We start from the raw sequence: 16,486 nt of genomic DNA on the forward strand, positions 1-16,486 counted from the left end.
ATTTTAATCTTCCAGGTTATTCCATTGCAGACCTAAGAGTGGTACTCCTCAAACAGAAAAACTTCAAAAGGAGATTGCAATAGGAGACTGCTGAATTTGAGTTCATTCACAAGTTCAGATCAATGAACCTCCCAAAGGTTGAATAGGGACATAGGATTCTTATTTCACTACACATGCCAATTTTCTGTCTCCGTGCATTTCTCCTGTACTCTAATCAAGCAGATTGTGTTTTGCACTGTGCCTCTGTATCATGAGTTCCTTCTTCACAACACCCCTCCCGCCTTCTGATGGGGATATAAAGATTCTGAAATCTCTACTCTGATGCATCTGATTAAGGGAGCTATAACTCTTGAATGCTTAACCCCCACCCCAATCTTGTTGGTCTGTAAGGTGCTACTATGTCAGGCCTCTGTCAAAGTCTCAATAAGCAGACTCACTGTTGAAGAAAATCTCTTTATGGAAGAAAGTAATGAACAGAGTGTGAGGTCCTTCCTTGCTAGAGCTAAAGGACAGTTTTGCAAGCATAACTTTTATGTTTTCCCTGAGACCCCTCCCCCCAATTTGAAAATAGGTGTGCTGAACAAAGTACCTGGCATGAAAGTTCCCCAGGCAAGGTTTCCTGTGTGAGAGTGCACACTGGAACTTTGTTGTTGTTGTTGTTAGGTGCGAAGTCGTGTCCGACCCATCGCAACCCTATGAAACAATGATTCTCCAGGCCTTCCTGTTCTCTACCATTCCCCAGAGTCCACTGGAACTTAGACATCGCAAAGCACCACAAAGCAAGGTCAGCATAGTACAAAACTGATCTGGGGGGGGGGGGGGGGAGAGCCTGCCTTCCCACTCAGGCCTCTGGTCTGTGGAAAAATACTTGTCAATGAAATCACACTAGCATGTCAAGGCAGGTAAGGAACCATGGGAACAGGGTGTAAACTGCACAGAGCTTTTATTCCAACCCCAGATCGATTCAGTCCCTGCCCTCTACACAGAATGCGATTTCCGTTTGGATTTTGGCCGATTTAAAATTTCCTTCTGCAGCAAGAAGGATTGATCCGGAGTGACCCTACCTTTATTGTGCCATATCTCAGACTGCTTTTAATCCTGAATATCCATTGGGAAAGAAAGCTCTGTGGTAGAGAACCTCTGATAGGCTACACCTGATCATGTGACACGCTTGCCTTAAAGGAGAAGCCCCTAATTTCTCTCAATTTCTGTCGGTCCTGGATTTTTCCTCCCTCCTCTGCCTTTTTCGATCCTCTCCCCCTCCCCTCCAAGAAAAGAAAGAGGCTCCCTGCTTGGCTTCTCTCCCCCCCTTCAAGAAAACAAAGAAAGAGTCTCCATTTGCCCCCCCCCTTTTTTGAGCCTCCCTAACCTCCCGCAGAAGACTTTCCTGTTTCAATGGGGGGGGGGGGGGAGGAAGACCCGAGTTCAAAGCAATCTGAATTCAACAGGATTGACAATGGAATAAAGAAAGTAAGTGCAGACTCTGCCCTGGTCAACAGATAACAAGTGAACATGGCATAATTCATGGCAAGACCAGGTAATATATGAATAGTCTTGATGTACTGGACTCAAATCTAGCTGCATTATCAGAACTAGTTTGTCTCAACTAGAAATCCACATTTCAACAAAAGAGGGGTACGGTTCTCTCTCACAGCTTTTCATTCTTCCTCAGTGGAAGCCATTTCTGGCTCCATCTAGGACCCAAATCAGAATACAAAATGGAACAGCAAGGGTATTCTGGTTGCATTCTCAGCCAGAGTGAAAGCAGGCAATGGGTCTATAATTGCAGTTCCAACTGACATCTCTGAAGAAAGGAAATCAAGGATTTTCATCTTCAACCCACAACCCCTACCCCAGGAGCCAATGGGAACACCAAAGTAATTTGCTAGATAACCTGGCAAGGTGAGGTCTTTATTCTTTCCATACAAAATTTAAACGTTCCACAATTGAAAACCCTGGGATGGTGCAAAAGCACATCAGATTACCTGAGATTTCAGGTCTTTTTAAGTCAATCTATTGGGCTTGCCTGGGGAAGAAAATGAAAGACTTCTACAGAAAGTTAATTCTGGAACTGGAATATTCCAGTAACTGTATCTAAAGTCCTTCTATATCTTCTGTTTGTACCTTTCATATTAAAGTACAAAACAAGTTATCTGATAATTCTGTTAAATTGCTTACATTCGGGGGGGGGGGGGTTGGCGGCAGCTTAGAGATTCCACTTCATAGTTCAGGTACAACAAACTTGCCTTTTTGTAAAATCTTTTTGTTGTTGTTCAGGTTCAGATGGAATGTAGACTGTATAAAAAGAGACAATGAAACATCTATTGAGAAGCCTGCAATGTATTGGCAGCCTAAAAATGACAGGACTAAAATTGTCTTTGTCAATTGCTGTAGGGCAATCTCCCTTTCCTTAGCAAAACTGTTTGAATGTCCACTGATTACACCCATAAATCAGTCTATGTGCATTTCTTTATTTCCACTACAAGTTAAAATGTGTGGGAGAGAGATGGAGGCATGAGTCAGAGGTATGTTCCTGAGATCTATCCCATATATACCCAATGAATCGGATCTTTGTGTGGCTCAACCCTGGAAAAAACAAGACTCTTGAATGGCCACAGAACTTGATGGAAAGAATGGAGGTCACATTAATGCAGAGGTGGCTGAAGCATTACTGCAGATACAAAGCTGTGGAGTAACAGCTAGGCATGTTTTTCAATTTTGTGGTTTTTGATGTCAGACTTGTGTCCATTAATTCTTTGGTGTAGAGTTTGACCTGTTTGCCCTATGTAGAGAACCGAGGGGCATCGTTGGCACTTGATGGCATATACTAAGTTCGAAGGTGAGTAGGTGTATAAGCCTTTGATGATATAGATGACGTTGTTAGGTATGGTAATTGTGGCATTGGAGTGTATATAGCTGCAAAGTTGGCATCTGGGTTTGTTGCAAGCTCTAGTACCAGTGTCCATGTTTGTTGTGGGTGAGGAGTTGTTTGAGATTGGGGGGTTGTCTGTGTGAAAGAAACTGTTTACCCCCCAGTGCTTGGGAAAGAGAACTGTCATTATCCAGTACGGGTTGTAGATGTGTTGGACTGTCTTGAGCTGAGAGTTATATGTAACCACTAATGGTGTTCTATTGTTTTGTCTTTTGAGTCTGTCTTCTAACAAGTTTTCTCTTGGTATCCTTCTGGCTTTGTTAATTTGTTCCTTGTCCTCACTGGCTGGGTATTGTAGTTCCAAAAAGGTTTGTTGTAGATCATTTAGGAGGGAATCTCTATCCGTGGGATTGGAGCAGATGCGGTTGTAATTTAGGGCCTGGCTGTGTACCATGGATTGTTTGGTATGTTTAGGATGGTAGCTAGAGGCATGCAGGTACGTTTGTCGGTCAGTAGGCTTTTGGTATAATGTGGTCTCTAGGCATCCATTGTTTATTTTTACAGTAGTGTCCAGAAAATGTATTTCTTGCATAGATTGGTTCATTGTCAGGTTGATAGTGGGGTGAAAGTCATTGTATGCTTGGTGGAAAGTATTCAGGGCTTCTTTACCATGTGTCCAGACGATTAAAATGTCATCAATGAATCACACACAAACGGAAAAAGATGCCAACTTTGCAGCCATATACACTCCAATGCCACAAATACTGGACCTAACAACCTCGAGCCTTCGGGGGGAGGCGGGGTATAAATATAAATATAAATATAAATATAAATATAAATATAAATATAAATATAAATATAAATATAAATATAAATATAAATATAAATATAAATATAAATATAAATATAAATATAAATATAAATATAAATATAAATATAAATATAAATATAAATATAAATATAAATATAAATATAAATATAAATATAAATATAAATATAAATATCATCTATACCATCAAAGGCTTATACATCTTCGAACTTAGTATATGCCATCAAGTGCCAACGATGCCCCTCGGTTCTCTACATAGGGCAAACAGGTCAAACCCTACACCAAAGAATTAATGGACACAAGTCTGACATCAAAAACCACAAAATTGAAAAACCTGTAGGGGAGCACTTCAGCCTTCCAGAACATTCAATCATGTACCTGAAAGTAGTTGTTGTATTGCAAGGGAACTTCAAGAACAGGGTAGAAAGGGAGATTGCAGAAATGCAAGTTATTACAACGCTCAGTACTACAACATACCCAGGACTCAATAGGGACAAAAGGCTTTTTATCTCACTATTCATGCTAACCCTGTTCAACTTGTGTATCCATATCCCTCACAACTTATTTTATTTGTGATATTGTGATAATATGACTGTAAAGTAATGATAATGTTATGGTATGTTGAGTTTACTCCCTGGCCTTGGGATAAGATAGTTACTGGCAATTACCTTGTAAGAATGTTTCACACTGGTATGGCAACAGATGGGGCAAGCAACATATGGTGATGTGACAGCCTTTGATCCCTTTCACACACAGTTTTATTTCTCCCATGTTTGTGTGAACAACAACTGAATTCCAAGGGGATTTATTGGCTGTTTTGGCAAAGAATTATCATTGGCTGTATTTGGATGTGTGACACAGTTTACTAATGTAACAGAATGAATTTTTGCTATATATTCCCACGGTCATGTAAGGAGTTCTTAGTCAGACAAAGAGTGCTTGCACTCAAAAGCTCATGCCCTGAATAAATCTTTGTGGGTCTTAAAGGTGCTACTGGACTCTGATTCTATTGTGCTACTTCAGATCAACACGGCTACCCATTTGAATCTATAGCTAGGCATGTGTGATTTGGTTTGGATACTCTGAACAATACCTGAATCAATGTACATTCGGACACTTTTGGAACTAATTCCTTGTAGTTAATTGCTGGAATCAGCCTTGGATGAATTGCTGACATGTAATTTGGGTGTAATTCCGACATGCCGAGATGAACCATTTAAGGAGACCAAAAATTTCCTTTTCCATCTATTCCGTGGTCAAGGGCGGGGGCAGTTTGAGGTAAAGGCATCAAATTTGCAGCATAGCTACAGGAGCCTCTCCTCAAAAGTACCCCCAAGTTTCAAAAAGAGGGACCAGGTGGCCCAATTCTACAGGCATTCAAAGAGGGTGCCCCATCTGACCTCTGTTGTTCCCTGATCTTGTCTTGCCATTGGAAACAATGGAGGTCATATGGGGGCACCCTCTTTAGGTGCCTGTAGAATTGAACTCCCTTATTCCAGTCTTTTTTGAAACTGGGGAGAGCTTTTGAGGAGGGGCTCAAACAGCTACTCTGCAAATTTGGTGCCTTTACCTCAAACCACCGCTCCCCCCAGACCACAGAATAGTTAAAAAGGGAAAATTTCCTGTTGACTTTAATGGTGTCATTGACTGTAATGGCATCAAATTGCTTTGGATTTGGCTGAATCTGAGGCAGGGAAGGGTGCTCTGGGTGTTTCAGATTAGGCCCAAATTGAATCAGGTGGAATCCAAAATGGTCTTTTTTTCTTCTTTTGCACATGCCTACTAACAGCCAAAGGAAAAATCCATATATTCTCAGAGGGCAGCATTCCAGAAATCTTTCCAGGATCACCAAGAAACCCTGACTGAGAAAGGCTGATCTGGGTGTAAACTTCATGGAGCTTTTATTCCAATCCCAGGTCCATTCAGTCCTTGCCATCTACACAGAATGAGATTTCCGTTTGGATTTGGGGCGATTTAAATTTTCCTTCTGCAGCAAGAAGAATTGATCCGGAGTGACCCTACCTTTATTGTGCAATATCTTAGAGTGCTTTTAATGCTCAATATATTTTAAAATCGCATTGTTTTGAATCTGGGCTCTCCTCCGTGGTAGAGAACCCCTATTTGGCCAAAGCTGGTCATGTGACAAGCTTGCCTTAAGGGAGAAGCCCCTAATTTATCTCAACTTCTGTCGGTCTAGGATTTTTTTCTGCATTCTTCGATCCTCCCCCCCCCCCTTCAAGAAAAGAAAGGATTTTTTTCCTCCTTCCTCTGACTTCTTTGACCCTCTCCCCCCTTCAAGAAAACAAAGAAAGAGTCTCCATTTGCTTCCCCTCCCCTTCTGAGCCTCCCTAACCATGTGCAGAACACTTTCCTGTTTCAATGGGGAGGGGTGGAAGAGGAAGACCCGAATTCAAATAGATCTGAATTCAACAGGATTGACAATGGAATAAACAAAGTAAGTGCAGACTCTGCCCTACACTTAAGGAAGAAAATCCTAACATTTTTAAACATCTATTTTCTTTGTTTCAGCCTTTTCCCAAGCAAGGTGAGAGCAGAGCCATTTTCACCCAGAAAGCCCTGAGAGGCTGAGATAACAGGTGAGGGGAAATCTGTGCTCATGAGTCAGCCTAGCAACGACCTGGCATTCAGCAAGCACTCGCAAGCAGCACAATTTGCTCCATAATCTCTATTTCTTTTCCTGCTTGTAGAACAACATTAAGTTAATCAGTTCCATATTAATGAGTCCCACAGTGGAAGATTTCAAATGGAGGCTGTCGGTAGGGCGGGGAGGCAGACAGGCAGTGCTTGCGTGAGGGCCTGAATGGAAAGCAGACACATTGGTAAGCAAAGCTGCTGGGGGCCACGGTGACTTAACAACTCCACCCTTACCCTGACTGTTCATGTGTAAGGCTATGTGGAAGACAGGATGATCAATTAAAAAAAGAGCCCACCCCCAATGTTCTTCGAAATGCTGAAGGAGATCAACTATGTACACTTGAGTCAATTAAGTGTGGGGCCAAGATGGCACAAAATTATGGCCACTTGATCTGTTTATTATGCCTTGGTGAAGGCCATAATATACTGGGGGGGAAGGAATGAAAGGAGACCATGGTCAAACTCAATACAATGACCATAATGGTGGCTAATGCGGGCGGGTGCCAGGCGGATATTGCAGAGCAGGGAGCCTCATGGAAACCCATGTACTAACGGCATGGTGGCAACGCTGAAGTATCCAGGGGCTGCAGCCAAAGTACCTATAAGGGAGGCGCCAGGCAGAGCATACGACTCGCGAGTGCAGTGCGAGTTTTCCTGGCTGCAGCCCATCAATCATGATGGCGCTCTGGAAACAGGTGAGGACCCAGCCCCAGTGGGCCGGCGCATGTGCAGAACACCCAGCCAGCAGCAGCGACCATTCTGTACACCCAGCACGGAACGGTCGGGAGGCCAGCCAGTGGATCCATCGGCCACAGGAGGCCGCAGTGGGACTGGAGGGACTGAGGGGCTGGGGACAGCAGGATGGATCACTGGGGGGCCGCAGCGGTAGTGGAACAGCTGTGCGCAGTGAGTAGCCTGCTTGCCAGCAGCATCCAGGCCATCATGAACAGCTGTCATACGGCAGACAGTTATTTGTGGTAGCGATGGCAGACCTGGAGTTGACACCGAGCCACAGTGAGCCAGGTCAGGTGGGGCATGGCAGTGGGCCTCCCTGGCCTGGAGGCGAGCAGCTAGCCCACGGTGGCATGCCGTATTCGCAGTCTGCTTCCCAAGGGCATGCTGGACAGAATACTGGAGCAGTGACTGGAGGAAGAACTATGTGACAGCCATCTGGAGCGATGACGACTGGATAGCGAACTTCCGGGTGATGCACAACATGTTCCAGGAACTGGTGATAACACTCTGAGGCTGACTGGAGAGACAGGCCACCAACATGTGGAACTCAATCCCCGTGAAGAAGAGAGTCGTAATTGCCCTGTGGTGCTTGGCCATGAGGGACACGTACTGGGACATGTCCCATCAGTTCAGGGTTGGCGTGGCCATGGTGGGAGAAGTCATCCATGAGGTGTGCTTTGCCATGGAGGCCAAGCTCTACCAAAAGCTCATCTGCCTTTGCAACGGGATTGGCGAGGTAAGCATGGGTGGCTGCGGGGTGGGATTGGCCCATGGCCATGGGGGTGGGCCACGCCTACATGGGGCAGCGGGGTACTGGGAATGCAGCCAAGGGAACAACCACCGTTGTGCAGCACCAACCCACCTTCTGTGACTCGCAGATCATGGACAGCTTTGGACTCTTGGGGCTCTTACACTGCCTTGGAGCCATGGACAGGTGCCATGTACCCATCCAGCAACTGGGTGGAGCAGCCAACAGAATGATGCCATCTTCAAGCATTTGAACCTCTTTGCAGCGAAGGACGCTGGCACATACATCTCTGGGAACCACGCCATCACAATCGGCAGCATCTGAGTGCCAGACTTGATAGTCACAGAATAATCGTAACGGCTCATGAAGCCATACTGCCCACTGCGGAACAGTGGAGGGCGACTTCAACCGCCATCTCAGTCGCACACACAATGTAGTCGAGCAGGCATTCGGCTGCCTGAAGGCCCAGTGGCAATGCCTCCTGTCCTGTCTGCAGATGTTCATTGACAACGTCACTCCTGTGATCACCTGTGTGATATTGCACAACATCTGTGAGGTGAAAGGCCATAAGATTGTGGATAGTGGGGGAGGAGGAGGAGGAGGAGGAGCTACTGATGCTCCAACGGCAGGTGGAGGTGGTGGGGTGTGTGCCAGGCCATCCCCGGCCAGTAGCCCTGGCTGCCAGAGGACCAGCTTGTGGCCGAGGCTCCAGGCCACCCAGCGGGGCTGGCCGCTGCCTGTGGTTTCCAGAATCTCCAAGAACTGATGGTAGTGCGGACAGGTTTTCGGCTCCGCGCCTGTCCACTTTTTCTGGGGAAGCATGCGGAACTACTCCTGATGGATTGCCTTGGTGTTGGTCCGGCACTCTGTCACAGTGTGCTGGTAGCAGCGCACCCACAAGTCCCGGCCCATGCCCACAAACATGTCACGGTTCTAGTGGGGTGCCTTCAGGGCCTCCTGCATGTCCCCCTCTCCCCATATGTCCAGTAGGGTGACCACCTCACTGTCTCACCAGGTAGGCCCCCATCCCCCATGGGCATATGTGCCTGAGGTGCTTGGCATCGAGGTGTCATCTGCCTGGCTTGCTGGCCTCTCTGTTCTGGGTCCCCTGGCCATGGCTGCCACGCTGCCATGCTGTTGTCCATGGGTGCTGCTGCCCATCGTCCACCTGCTCCTGTGCGTGCCACCAGCATCTGCAGGCAAATGCCCCCGGCCCTTATAGGTGTAACGTGGCCTCAGGTGGCCGGGGGAAGCCAGTACCCCTTCGGGTGTGGGCCACTGTATGTCCTGCATGTGTGAGGGGCCAGCACCATCGGCATCTTGATACTATGGGCTAAGTGGGTGTGGTTGGGAGGGGCACGTGCTGGATGCGTCTGTCCATTCACCAACATGCTCTGAACCTGGCGGCAGTGTCAGGAGAGGTCCCACTGGCAATGCCGGGAGGTGCAGTTCCTCCTGCTCCACTGCCTGGGAATTGGCCACCTCTTCACAAGCGACCTGCGGAACTTCTGGGACATTTTCCAGGGGGCCTCCAGGAACCTGCAAGTCGCGGGGTACTCTCGGATGCCCCAGCAGTGCCGGCAGAAGTTCGCCCGGCTGCAGGAGTACTTCTCCCAGGTGCTCCGCACCACCATCATGGGCACCCTGGTCAGCACCCCTGACCACCATGACCTCCTGGCACGCTTGTGGATGGCGGCTGAGGCACCATTATGGATGCTGTATTGTGGAGAGGATGGGTATGGTGGCGCCAGCTGGTTATGTGGTGCCAGGTCTGTAGCCTGCCCTTGTTGTCCCGCCATGGCCCGCTCATCCCCTCCTCTTGGTGCGGCATCGCTCATCAGGTCCTATTGTTTTCCCACTCTTGCAGGGGACCAGCCAGCTGACCCTGCGGGAGTGCCCCTCTGTGAACTTCGCAACTGATGCCACCGTATAGTGGGACCTTCTGCCAAAGCAGGACTTTGGGGGGTCCATGGGATTTTGTTCAAATTGTGCATTTACAGTTTTCATCTGTTGGCTACCTGTTCCTTTTCTGTTGGTTTTAGTAAACCTTGCATTTTCGTAACCCTTTATCCACACAGGTGTGCCAGCAAGTGCAAACCTGGTCCCTGCTCGTGCTTGGCATGTGCCTTCCCCGGGTGCCTTTGGCCAGCTGTCCCCATGTGTCCCCCTCTCCTGTGGGGTGCCCCCCTGGACTGGGACTGGGCTCTCTGTGTTGCTGACAGCAGGGCCGCCGTTCCATCCCTGTTAACCCATTTTCCATGGCCTGGCTGCGGGTGGCCAGTATGCTATTGCCAGTTCCAGCCAGATGTGATGTTCTAAGCTGCCCCCCCCCTTGGACTGCACCACCTTGCCAGTACTTGGGTTAGAATCATAGAATCATAGAGTTGGAAGGGGCCATACAGGCCATCTAGTCCAACCCCCTGCTCAATGCAGGATCAGCCCTAAGCATCCTAAAGCAACCAAGAGAAGTGTGTATCCAACCTTTGCTTGAAGACTGCCAGTGAGGGGGAGCTCACCACCTTCTTAGGCAGCCTGGGTTCCCCCAGTATGCACACTCCCTCCCTGGCATTGCATCTGTTTATGTCCTGGCCGGCGGGTGACCTTAGCTTTGTTCCACATTTCCTTGACACAGGTTTGTCCGGGGGCCTGCGTTGGCCCTGCGCTCACTGCCTGTGCCATGTATAATCGGGGATTTCCCCAGATGCAGCCCTGGCTTTGAGGTAGTCCTTTCTCCTCCTAATCGGTCCAGGAGTCTCCCACTGCAAACCCAGCACTCCCCTTGATGTCGGTGCTGAGATCTCCAACCCTTTCAGCTACATGGTCAATACTTTCAGAAGAGGAATTGCTTCTATTTCCTGAAGCTCCTTCTCTAAAGAGCCATTGGCACTTCTCTTCAGAAGCAGCAGGGAGATGTTCATAGTCATGGGTATCCATGGCAATGATGATTCCTTCTGACTATGAGGACTGGCAGCAGAGTCATTGACATTTGATGATGCCTCTCCCATTGGAGGCTTCGGTCTTTGACCCTGACTGCTATTGACATCAGTACAATGCTGGAGATTTGGAAACTCCTTTGGAGCTGATTGTGTTGAAAGACAGAGACTCTGATGTGGATTCAGACATCCATGTCATACATCTGAGGATGTAGAGGGAGAACCCATAACACCATCACCTATTGATGATTTGAGATTATATTTGGAACCGTTAATTAGAATTGCTAAGGCCCTTATGTTATGTTGAACACTTTGACTAATTTTGCCTATGGTTGGTGGAGCACCAATCACAGGCATGGCGGGATGTCCTGGATCGCCAAGCAGCCACCCCAGAGAGGTGAGTATAGAAGATGAGATGCACCTTAGAATGAGTGCCAGGAGGCATGGGGATGGGAGCAGGAGTGGTGTCATATCTGTCCTCCTGCTTGAGCCAGGAGACTTGAGTTAGAAGCCTATTGAGCTCCACCCCCCTCTTCCTCCTCTTTTAACCTACCCCAGCCTTTTGGCCAAACTTTATGGCTCAGGGAAGCTCTCCCTCCCCCACTGTGAGAACTCTGAGAACCTTCAATTATCACCCCACATGTCCTTGGGTGCTGGAGATGTATTGCCAAGAAATGGTTTTTTTGGGGGGATGCTAGGAATTTATTGCCAAGAACAACTGTAAGGGCAGACCAGATGTCTCTATCTATTCACCTGTGTCTGGAACATTTCAGTTTGAGGGGGTCGCTTCTGGTTGAGCATTTCAGCCATGGTTCGTGACAGTTTGACAGAGACGTAAAATCCCCCTGCTTGCTTTCCGACAACTGCTAGCTCACCTACCATGGAAGCTGCAGCTGGAAAGGGCACAGGGCCCACACAGCAAACTAGAGATGGGAATACTGGGGGAGTTGTCGAGCGCATGGCCCCTGTCGAACCCCTTCATGTGCCCGGGGATGAGGGCATAGGCCAAGAGCCCCGAGGCCCAGAAGGCATGAGAGTCAAGATGCTCAGTGAATAACCACTGGGAATGCATAGCCCAGGAGGCCTAGAGCAGTGGTTCTCAACCTTTACTTGGCCATGGCACCAACTTCGGCTGCGGATAGTGCTGTGGTGGTAGCAGTGCATGCTCATTTGTGCAGTGCATGCATGTGCACAACAATCAAGGCACTGGCATTGCCAACTGCTTCCCCGCAACTTCCACAGTTCAAACCACCACGAAAGGCCTAGGAGCAGGCTGCAGTACTGGTGCCCGGGGGGGGGGGGGGGATACCAAATTATGGTGCATCAGGCTGATCCTTTATGTCACTGGAGTGCAGCCATGTTTGTGACCGAGAGGCAGGCCCTTTCAGGGAGCCAGGGCCTGTGGGGAGGTGCCGATCCCTGCCTGCCACCACCTTTCGCCCCACCCCTGACTTATTTCTGTTCAAGACCTGTCACAGGTCTCCGAGGGCCAGTGGGGCAGGGAGGGCCCGGCCACCTCCTGCTGCTGCTGGGATTGCTGTCACTGCTGCCAGACTCTGAAACCCACCTAGCGATCATCGGACCCCATTGGGACTGTGGTGCCTCTTTGAACATGGATGGTGAGCCTGGGTGGTGGGTGTGAGCATGCACACAGGAATTGAAGCAGTGTGGAGGCAGCCATTGCCATCCTTCCTCCCACCTCTGCTGCTGCTTGCCGCCTGCTGCTGCCCTCCGTCGCCACCACCTGCCTCCACATGTTGCCGCCTTCCACTGCCTGCCACCTGCCACCACCACCACCCGCCTCCACATGCTGCCACCCACTGCCGCTGCTGCTTGTTGCCTGCATTGTGACCCCGGGAAAGGGGCTAGGTGACCCCAAATGGGGTCCTGACCCCAAGGTTGAGAACCACTGGCCTAGTGGGTAGAGGAGTGGCATTTTGCAGCAGAGTGCCCTAAGAAGAAACAGGGTCCAAAGGCCCGAACCCCAAGGCAGGTCCCAATGACCGAGGCCCCGATGCCAAAGCCGCGGCCATACAAAAAGCCACCCACGTTGGTGGAGGAAACTGGCAGTAGGAGCTGAGGGAGCGTGTAGAGGGGATCCCACCTCACCCACCCTGTCCGTACAATGCACCCCAAGCTGCTGATCGCCCATCCCAGACCCCATAGTGACAGTGTGCTAGGTCTGAGAGGTCAAGCACAGAGGCCAGACCACACCGAGAATTGGCAAGTATCAGGGTATGGAAAGCTGTCATAATGGCTCCACTGAAAAACTGGGCTGTTTCCTCCTACCGGTGGAGGGCTTCCTAACGGATTGGGGGGCATCCTTCATCTTAGAGGCTGTTCATATTGGGGAACATTCTTTATGGTGAGGAAATGTGTGTTTTTTCCAGAATTGAACATCTAATTTTTATTTCTAATTCAAAATAAAACATCTCACAATCAGTTCTTGGAGTTGATGTCAGTAGCTGCAAAGAAATGATAGCTGTAAGGAAGCATTGACGTGGTAAAACATAAATAAATCCTGAAGAAGACTCATACAGGTCGAAAACAACTATGCTGGAAGTCGTTCAACTGTCTGTTTTTTCAAATGAAGTAGAGAACAAAATTAACTTTTGCTTGTATATTCCCACTGTCATGATGGAAGTTCATAGTCTGATGCACGCAAAAGCTCATGCTTTGAATAAATCTTGTTGGTTTTAAAGGTGCTACTGGACTCTGATTTTATTGTCTGTTTTTTTTGTTTATTTCAGTTACAATATTAGTTTATTTGTCACACTCACTGACCAGCATAGAGAATGAAATAAAAGAAATAAAAACAACTATTGACAGACATCCTACTGGGCAAAGTATAGTAATGAAAAAAAAGCAGACAAATTACAATATTGGGAGACTTTGTGAAGGAACCAATGACAGGAAATTTTAGTTAAAAGTGCATGCAAGAGTTTTACGGTTTACCCTACTGGGGCCATATTGAAAGCATATTGAAGTTTAGCCTGCACTATATTTCCACATACACCAGATACAGTTTCCATGGTACAGTCTTACTCTGAGAGCTGTTTCGCTGTAGCATTATTGAACAATTCTGTGATAATGTTGAAAGGTTGTGTGCCATATGTATGGGACGAACCACACTGATCTTTGCTATGGAATTAGCATCCCAGCAAGGGTGTCCATTTCCTTCCAAAGGACATGTGATCAGCCTCAATGGTATAGCTGCAGGCCTGTGAATGTTATAGCAGGGCTATGGAAAGCACCAGTGGACAAATAGCTCCCGGTTGCCCCGCTGTAATGTGTAAAAGGCATTTTTACAGCACTCCATCAAGATTTATCACTCACTCCACTAATAAAATCTTAAGGTGCATAGCAGCAGATTGATTGGAAAAGACAGTTCCTCTCCTGCGTGAAGTTCATAATCTAAGTAAAATTGGGTTCCTTCGCTAAAAGGGCACCATTGAAGTTGTCACCGATATTTTTTATACAGCCTCGCTAATGCTACAATAAGAGATCCAAAAGAGAAAGAGAGCTTCTTTCCTTTTCTGTATCAGTGCTTCAACATTATTTCGATAAATCAAAAGGGCTCTGCCATTCTGATATTTCTGCAGTGACCACAGATCATCCAGAGTAGCCTTTATGCCTGGCATAATTCAAGGTGAGCCCAGTGGGGCCAATAAATCCCCCTGAGACTATTTCAACTGGTGTGGGAGGAAAAGCTAAAGCCCCTCCTCTTCCTGTGATGCTCTCCTGAGAAAAATCAGCCCCCAGGGTCATGTGTGGATCTGTAAGGATCAGAGTGGATATAGGGGAGCCCCCACCTAACAATACTGGATATAATGCCTAGCTTGGTACACACACGCATGGATACCCATTGGGATGTATCCAGTGATCTATCTACAAGTGATAATTTCAGTCAGGTTGGCCTGTAGTAGAAAAGCTAGGTCAGAATCCAGGAACACCTTAAGAGACCAGCAAAATTTTTGAAGGCATAAGCTTTCAAGAGTCAAAGCTCTTGGCATCAGAAATTTGAAATCACCCAGACCATTTCCGCATGAGAAATTTGCCCCCGGCCAGCCTCTCCTTGTTTGCAGGTTTTAATCCTACTTCCTCACGAGGTCAGCAGCAACCTATGGCTGTGAAGGAGTTGGCATGTGTTTTCATTCCCATTACCTCGCAATAAAGTAAAGCGGATAAATCCACTTCCCATTTCTTATTGCGGCACACAATAAGATGAAAACCGGGGCAAGCCTGTCTGAAAGAAGAAACACGCAACAGCCTTGGTAGTGTTTGGCCTGCCCTCGCACCCACCTTCCCCTCTCCAGTTCTGGGTCGCAAAAACTTTTTCTTTTAAAAAATACCATGGTCTGCATTGCTGCAGGAATGCAAACAGACATGCCCTTGTATCTGTGGAAATAAAATGTGCTGTCATGTGCTTCGAAGTGCACAGTAATATATTGGTTGCAGCCACCAACCCTATCAAAAACACATTTCTGGTGTTGTTTTCTGGTGGGAGGGCATGAACGGGGAAAGATGGGGGACTCTATTATTTAGGATACCTCTCTGTATTAGCATGGCATCCGTGTTCTGTATTCTTACTTGGTATTTTGAACACACAAGACAGGTTTCTTTACTTCAATGGTTGTAGCTACACAAACACATTGCTTTGGTACTCTAAAATGGTGGGCACTGCATGTTCCATGGAGGGAAGTAACCCTAGTCGACAGAATGAATGCAACCGCATGGTCCTCGGGGTCCAATCACCGTGGCCAGCATAACTCTCAAGCCTATCAGAAACCGAGATTTCCCTTGGGTGGAGCAAGGTGGGAAGAGAAAGGCGACACTCACAGCCTGCCAGCCATTTCATGCAATGAGCTGCCTAGATGCCATGGAGGTGGCCTTGTCCTCTTCCTCCACAGCATCTACTGCTGGTACAAGGGGACCATCATGGAGGGAAAATGCGATAGAAACCTCCTGGCCATCCTTGCAGATGTAAAGGTCCAGGAGGCTCTGAATGCCTCACATAGGAACCGCAAAGTCTTGGAGACCATCGCCAGGGAGATGAGGGTGCTCAGCAACAGCCGTTTTGGGCTGGGATGCCAAACAAAGGTCAAACGCCTCTGGCAGGAGTACTTTAGGGTGGTGGCTTATACCAGAGGCACAGGAATTGCTTTTCTGACATGCCTGCAAACAGGGAGCTACACGAGATCTATGGGCTGGGGGGTGGAAGTGCTTTCCCCAAGTGTGTGGCTCGCAGCCTCAGGCTGAAAGTGAGGAAGCAAGGCACAGGAGAGACCAGCCAGCAGCAGCCGCAGGAGTCCAATGAACTCAGGACAGCATATTGACAATGGTTCCCTTTCCTGCCTCACCACAACTCGGTGAGGAATAAGGTTTGGCCGAAGGCCAACAAGTGAGCTCACGTGTGATCAGAACATGAGCACAGATCTCCGCAACCCATAATACTCCACTGATACAAATGCAATAGAGCAACTGCCCCAAGTAAGGGACATCTGCCCTACCTTGGATAGCTCAAGCTTGGCCCTCAGTAATACTTGGATGGGAGATCACTAAGGAGGCCCAGGGTCACTACTCGGAGATAGGCAGCGACAGACCACCTCTGAATCTATCTTGCCTTGAAAACTGTACAGGATTGTCATAAATTAGCTGAAAGTTGATGGTGCTTTTTACTACCACCACCACCAAAGGGAGACCTGGCAAACTCT

General features: G+C 48.0%; 1 long non-coding RNA gene across 1 annotated transcript in view; it reads left to right on the plus strand.

Annotated features, from left to right (window-relative positions):
* The window catches only part of LOC143842705 (uncharacterized), a 43,507-nt gene extending 33,608 nt beyond the window's left edge, over positions 1-9,899 (plus strand). Inside the window, exons 3-5 of the long non-coding RNA XR_013233309.1 lie at positions 6,231-6,298; positions 6,410-6,541; positions 9,707-9,899. This is a non-coding gene — a long non-coding RNA (uncharacterized LOC143842705). The remainder of the gene's footprint in view (positions 1-6,230; positions 6,299-6,409; positions 6,542-9,706) is intronic.
* The last annotated feature ends 6,587 nt before the right edge of the window (positions 9,900-16,486 follow it).

Source organism: Paroedura picta, chromosome 8 (genome assembly GCF_049243985.1).
Source record: "Paroedura picta isolate Pp20150507F chromosome 8, Ppicta_v3.0, whole genome shotgun sequence".
NCBI classification, from domain to species: domain Eukaryota; kingdom Metazoa; phylum Chordata; class Lepidosauria; order Squamata; family Gekkonidae; genus Paroedura; species Paroedura picta.